Here is a 6,315-nt window from a genome sequence, read left to right on the forward strand (position 1 = left end):
GCGATACACTATACGATGCACGGTCATGAACCATGCACAGCACGATGCACGGCCATGAACGAATGATGCACGGGCACGACGCACGGCCATGAACCATGCACAGGCACGACGCTTGGCCATGAACGATGCACGGCAAGATGCACGGGCACGACGCACGGCCATGAACGATGTACGGGCATGATGCACTGGCATGGCGCTCCGTCATGAACGATGCACGGGCACGACGCTCGGCCATGAATGATGCACGGACATGAGCACGGCCACGAACGATGTACGACACGATGCACGGGCCCGAGCACGACCACGAACGAATGATGCACGGCACGATGCATGGGCTCGAGCACGGCCACGAACGATGCACGGGCACGATGCACGGCCATGAACCATGCACGCGGCACGATGCATGGGTATGGCGCACGGCCATGAACCATGCACAGGCACGACGCTCGCCATGAATGATGCACGGGCACGAGCACGGCCATGAACGAAGCACGGGCACGATGCACGGCCATCAACAATGCACGGGCACGATGCACGGCCACGAACGATGCGCGGGCACGACGCACGGCCACGAATGATGCCTGGCCATGAACGATGCACGGCCACCATTGATACATGGACACGATGCACGGGCACAAAGCTTGGCCACGAACGATGCATGGCACGAGGCATGGCCAAGAATGATGCACACGGGCAATACGCCCGGCCACGAACAAGGCACGAGCACCATGCACAGGGGCACGACGCACGGCCACGAACCATGCAAAGGGGCATGACGCACGGCCACGAACCATGCACACGGGCACAACGCACAGCCACGAACCATGCACACAGGCACGACGCATGGTACCAGACGGGCACGATACGAGGCACGTTTAGGACATAATTCAAGTGCACGACCAGGCCATGTAAAGAGTTTGGCACTTGTTTATTGTACGTGACTTCTTCTTTTGCACACAAGTCATGGCATACGGTCGGAACATATAACTTAGCATATCATGAGCTACCACAGCACCATTATTAGTCGAATGGAATCCGAAAATTGCCATTTACAACGAATACGGGGGTCGCTTATGAAAATGCGACTTTTTCTTTTGCACTCGAGTCATGTCAAGAGTTGGCATGTTTGGTCGAACCAAGTTACTTGGAACATTTTCGTTCTCTTTATCAAAACAACTGACTACTTAGGCACACGGTCCACACAGACCAAGGCACACGATCCACATCCACTAGGCATATGATCCATATCCACTCGGCACACGACCAAGCGCACCGTTCACATTCCATAAGCACATTGCCGGCTGAACCAACCAAGTTCCTCAGAGCATTTTCCTCTTGTGTCTTATGATGCATCCTCTCGAGTCACGTTTTGTCTGTGCGTGATCAGGGAAATGACCAAGGTACACGATCCACATCCACTAGGCACATTGACTACTTAATTAGGCATAAGATCCACACGGACCAAGGCACACGATCCACATCCACTAGGCACGCTAACTACTTAGTTAGGCACAAGGACCACACGGACCAAGGCACACGATCCACATCCACTGCGCACACGATCAAGCGCACCATTCACATTCCACAGGCACATTGCCATCGGAACCATCCAAGTTGCTCGGAGCATTTCCTCATGTGCCTTGGTACAACATGACTTACGTCACACTAGGCACATGATCCACGTCCACTTAGGCCGGACCAAGTTCCTCGGACCATTTCCTATTGTGCCTTGGCACAAGTCATGGTGGGCACGATCGATGCATATGCTCGGAACTTGTACTTTGTCCCAAGTGCCACGTTATGGACAATGACTCTCGATGTTAGTTTGGGGAAGAGAAATTTATTGGTTTGTTTGTAGAGTTAGGATTTGGGGGGAGGGACGAATCGAAACGACAAGGGCTGAATCTCAATGGATCGTGGCAGCAAGGCCACTCTGCCACTTACAATAATCCGTCGCGTATTTAAGTCATCTGCAAAAGATTCTACTCGTCACTCAATAGTAATTGTGCTTTAAGGCGGACCGCACGGATCATCCACCATGAGGGCTTCACCAACGACACGTACCCTTGGGGGAACAAGTCCCCTACTGCAGGTCGGCAATCGAGCAACGAGCGCATGCATCACTTTTAGCCCGGATTCTGACTTAGAGGCGTTCAGTCATAATCCAGCGCATGGTAGCTTCGCGCCACTGGCTTTTCAACCAAGCGCGATGACCAATTGTACGAATCAACGGTTCCTCTCGTACGATAAAGAGTCCCCTTGATGGATACCTCTTCCACTCGCAAAGAGGCCATGAAGTTCCCCATTAATGACTACAGAAAATTTTGGTGATGTAACACATTCCATTATGAGCTTAATGAACATTGGAGGAAAGCCAATGGTTTCTAGGACCGATTTCAAGAAATCCAAATCGACAGTATCGTAGGCCTTCTGAAAGTCCACCTTGATAGCACACTTTGGCAAATAAGGCTCATGATGGAAGCGAGCAAAAAGCTCCTGAGCATGTAGGATATTATTACCTATCCTGTGTCCCTTTACAAAGGCATTCTGGGGAGTGCTAATTATCGATGGCAATACTGAGGCAATTCTATTTGCCAAGATCTTGGTTATACATTTGTAGACCGTATTGCATCAAGCGATGGAACGAAAATCACTCATAGCAAAGGCATCAGGTACCTTTGGTACAAGCGTGAGTATAGTGGTGTTTACCTCTTTCAATAATGAGCTAGCGTGGAAAAAATCCTTGATTGCCAAAATAACAGAGGAACCCATAGCTTCCCAAGATGATATAAAGAAATCCACGTCGAAACCATCGAGGCCAGGAGCCTTGCCTTTTGCAAGGGAAAACATAGTGTTTTGGATCTTGATGTCAGTGACTTCCCAAGAGAGAAAGAGTATCTGATCATCATTAAAGACTCAATCCACGATAGGGTGAATTTCCGCAGGGGAAGGCCGAACGGTTGCAGAGCTAGCCAAGAATAGATTCTCAAAATGGGAGATAATATGTCTGCTGACCATAGGCGGGTCATTGAGGACAGCACCATCATTATCGAAAATCGAAAGGATACAATTCTGTAGTTGCCTCTTATTGACAAAATGATAGAAATATTTCGTGTTCCTATCCCCATCATTTAACCATCTAATCCTGGACTTTTGTTTTAGAAAAGCTTCCTCCTAAAGTCTGAGAATGGAGAACCCCTGAAGTTGCTCCTTTTCCAGGTTTGCTAGCCCTAAGCTAATAGGGTCAAAGAAGATAGCTTCTTGAGTAGAGTTAAAATCTAACCTGGCCTGAGCAACACGAGTGGAGATATCCGAATAAGAATCCTTGTTGAGTTGTTTGAGGCGTTCTTTGAGAAGCCGAAGCTTCTGGCACAGGACGAACATGGGTGAACCAACAATTTGAGAATCCCACACTTGAGATACAATATCCGAATAAGTTGGGTGCGTCATCCAAAAGTTGAAGAATTTGAATGGCCTCCTGGAAGAAACGGCAAGAGCGATTCTGATTAACATTGGAGTATGATCCAAGACACCCAGTGCCAGAAAGTTTCCCTTCGAAAAGGAGAAAATGCTTGTCCACTGGTCGTTGATTAAAACTCTATCAATTTTTCTTTGCTTGCGAGAGTCACCCGATGATGTCGACCATGAGAATCTATGGCCAATATATCTCAAGTCATCAAGTCCGGCCTGGTCTAGACAATTGCCAAACTCATCAAAAGCAGGAATCTAAACATTGGAATTGCCCAATCTATCCGAGTTAAACCGAATAGCATTAAAATCGCCTGCCACCAGCCAGCATCAAAAAGACTGCCGGAGCTAACAAGGTCTGCCCAAAGCGTACGCCGAACAATAAAAGTATGTTCACCATATACTACCGGAAAAACACAAGTCTTTTTCAGAGCCAAAAGATGAACGCAGCAATGAATAGCTTGGGAAGACATAGAGAGAACTACCAGATCTACCTCATGAGGTTTCCAACCAATCCAAATTCTTCCATGTGGAGAAAAATTATAATTAACAGTCTTCCATGTGGAGACGGTCTAACCTTCGTCTCAAGGATGTCAAGACATGAGACATTGTGAGATCTAACAAGAGCTCTGATCTTAGCTTGTTTGAGGGAGTCAACAAGACCCTTAATGTTCCACACACCATAAAACATATATATAGCGGGGAAGAGATTACCGTCTTTTAGTTCCGCCCCATTTTTTTGATTTCGATTTGGCCCTCTTGGCAGTAGAGGGACTGCTTATGTGAGTGGGAGCATTCATAATAGGAGCAAGCAGGGAAGAGTCTCTACCTCCCTGATCAGGGTCAACAGATAGAGGCTGACTGTGCTAAGAGGTAGGGCCTTCAAGGCCTGGAGTAGGAAGACCAGGAACCCGGCCAATAGTTTCAGGGATACCACCTTGGTTCAAAGAAGCTCTCAAATGGGTGTTAAGGGCGGCAGGGGAGGGGGACTCCTCCCTTGAGTCGCTGCCTACATTGCTTGCTAAATCATCTTTAGAGACATTCGAATCTGAGGAAACCAGAGAGGTAGCCGGAGAAGATAAAGCAGGGTCTGTGGGGATATGGTCGCTCTCTTTCCCAAGATCATGGAGAGGGACCTGTGGATCAGCAATCATAGCAGGGGATGTAATACTCGCTGAGTTCCCGGAAAGCCTAGAAGGCGGCAGGTTCTGAATAACTGCTATATCAGTCGTGAGTTTGGGAGATTCAGACCTTATAGCAGGGGAGGGCGTCTTGGTCAAGTTACGTGAATGCTCCACAGAATGCCTCTTACGAACAATTTCCCATTTAGCACCTATCGAAAGAGACTCATTCACAGCAGCGGCAACTGGAACGGGGGCCTTATTGACAACAATGGACATTTCAGTAGCCGGAACGCATCTATGGCCAAAAGTTCCACACTTCATACATGCCATCAGTCGTCATTCATATTCCACCCTGACTGACCAAGTTTCATCATTCAGAAGAACTTCGACAGATTCTAGCATGGTCTGTGTGGCCTTGATCTCAATGCATACCCTTGCATATGAGATCATTCGCATCCTCTCAGTTTGTATGTCCACATGGAGAGGTCTACCAAGTGCACTTGCCACAACACTAATACCAGAGGCAAACCATAGCGCAATAGGTATGTCTTTCAATTTAATCCATTCAGGATGGGTTTCGTGTTGATTTTTCTTCAACTTCATTGCAGGATGCCATTGTTGCAGGATCAAAGGTACCCAAAGAATGGTTATCAGGCCCTCATCCACAATTCTTCGACGAAAAGATCTATCAGGAATATGGAAGAAAAAGAAACCATCTCCATTGGCTAGGACATCAACAACTTGAGTTCCCCAGATATTTTTAACAGCAGTCTTAGTCAATTTCAGAAGGCAGCTTTTTGCCAACAAAGTATCCAACTAAGCATTCCTTCCATTTTGGATCGGTATTCTTAAGGATATCTTCCGATTTTTTGACAATTGGTTTCCCATCAATCAAAGAGGGAGGGATATAAGAAAGAGAATAACCTTTCTCTGTAGATTTGGCAATGGCAGCCCAACAACGTTGTGCCGGTTGCTATACTGAGTCCAGGAGGGAAGCTTGGCTAATGCTTGTCCCCTACTGCGGCTCCTTCTAATCAACTTACCAGCACCATCTATCGGGCCCTAGATCACTCGAACATGAGAAGAATCTCTTCGCCTTTCTCTGTAGATTTGGCAATGGCAGCCCAACAACGTTGTGCTGGTTGCTATACTGAGTCCAGGAGGGAAGCTTGGCTAATGCTTGTCCCCTACTGCAGCTCCTTCTAATCAACTTACCAGCACCATCTATCGGGCCCTGGATCACTCGATGAGAAGAATCTCTTCGAGCCAAGTTGGATGCAGATCTTCCATGGCTACGTCCTCGACTATGAGGCTGCATACTTTCCTGAATTAGAGGTACAATATTTGCAGTCACCGCTTCAGCAGGACCAGTAAAGAGCTTCACGGGTTCCATAGCAGTGAGAGTCCTCTCATCACCAGCATTAATACGACTTGGGTTGGACAAAGAACGACCCCGGTTTCATCCACGACTACCAAGTCGCTGTAACTGACGGGCCACAGCAGCAGAATTCCCCGCTTCCATTGAGGCACCATGGAGATCAATTTCAGCGAGTTCCATAGAAAGGGCGGGTCGCTGAATGGCTCTGGAAGAGCTAGCATTAGTAGTAGAGGGATGCTTGGGGAGCTTACCAGCACCATCTATCGGGCCCTGGATCACTCGAACATGAGAAGAATCTCTTCGCCTTTCTCTGTAGATTTGGCAATGGCAGCCCAACAACGTTGT

This window comes from Syzygium oleosum, unplaced genomic scaffold (genome assembly GCF_021117445.2).
Source record: "Syzygium oleosum isolate NSW1041296 unplaced genomic scaffold, Sole_v2.1 Sole_v2.36, whole genome shotgun sequence".
In the NCBI taxonomy this organism is placed as follows: domain Eukaryota; kingdom Viridiplantae; phylum Streptophyta; class Magnoliopsida; order Myrtales; family Myrtaceae; genus Syzygium; species Syzygium oleosum.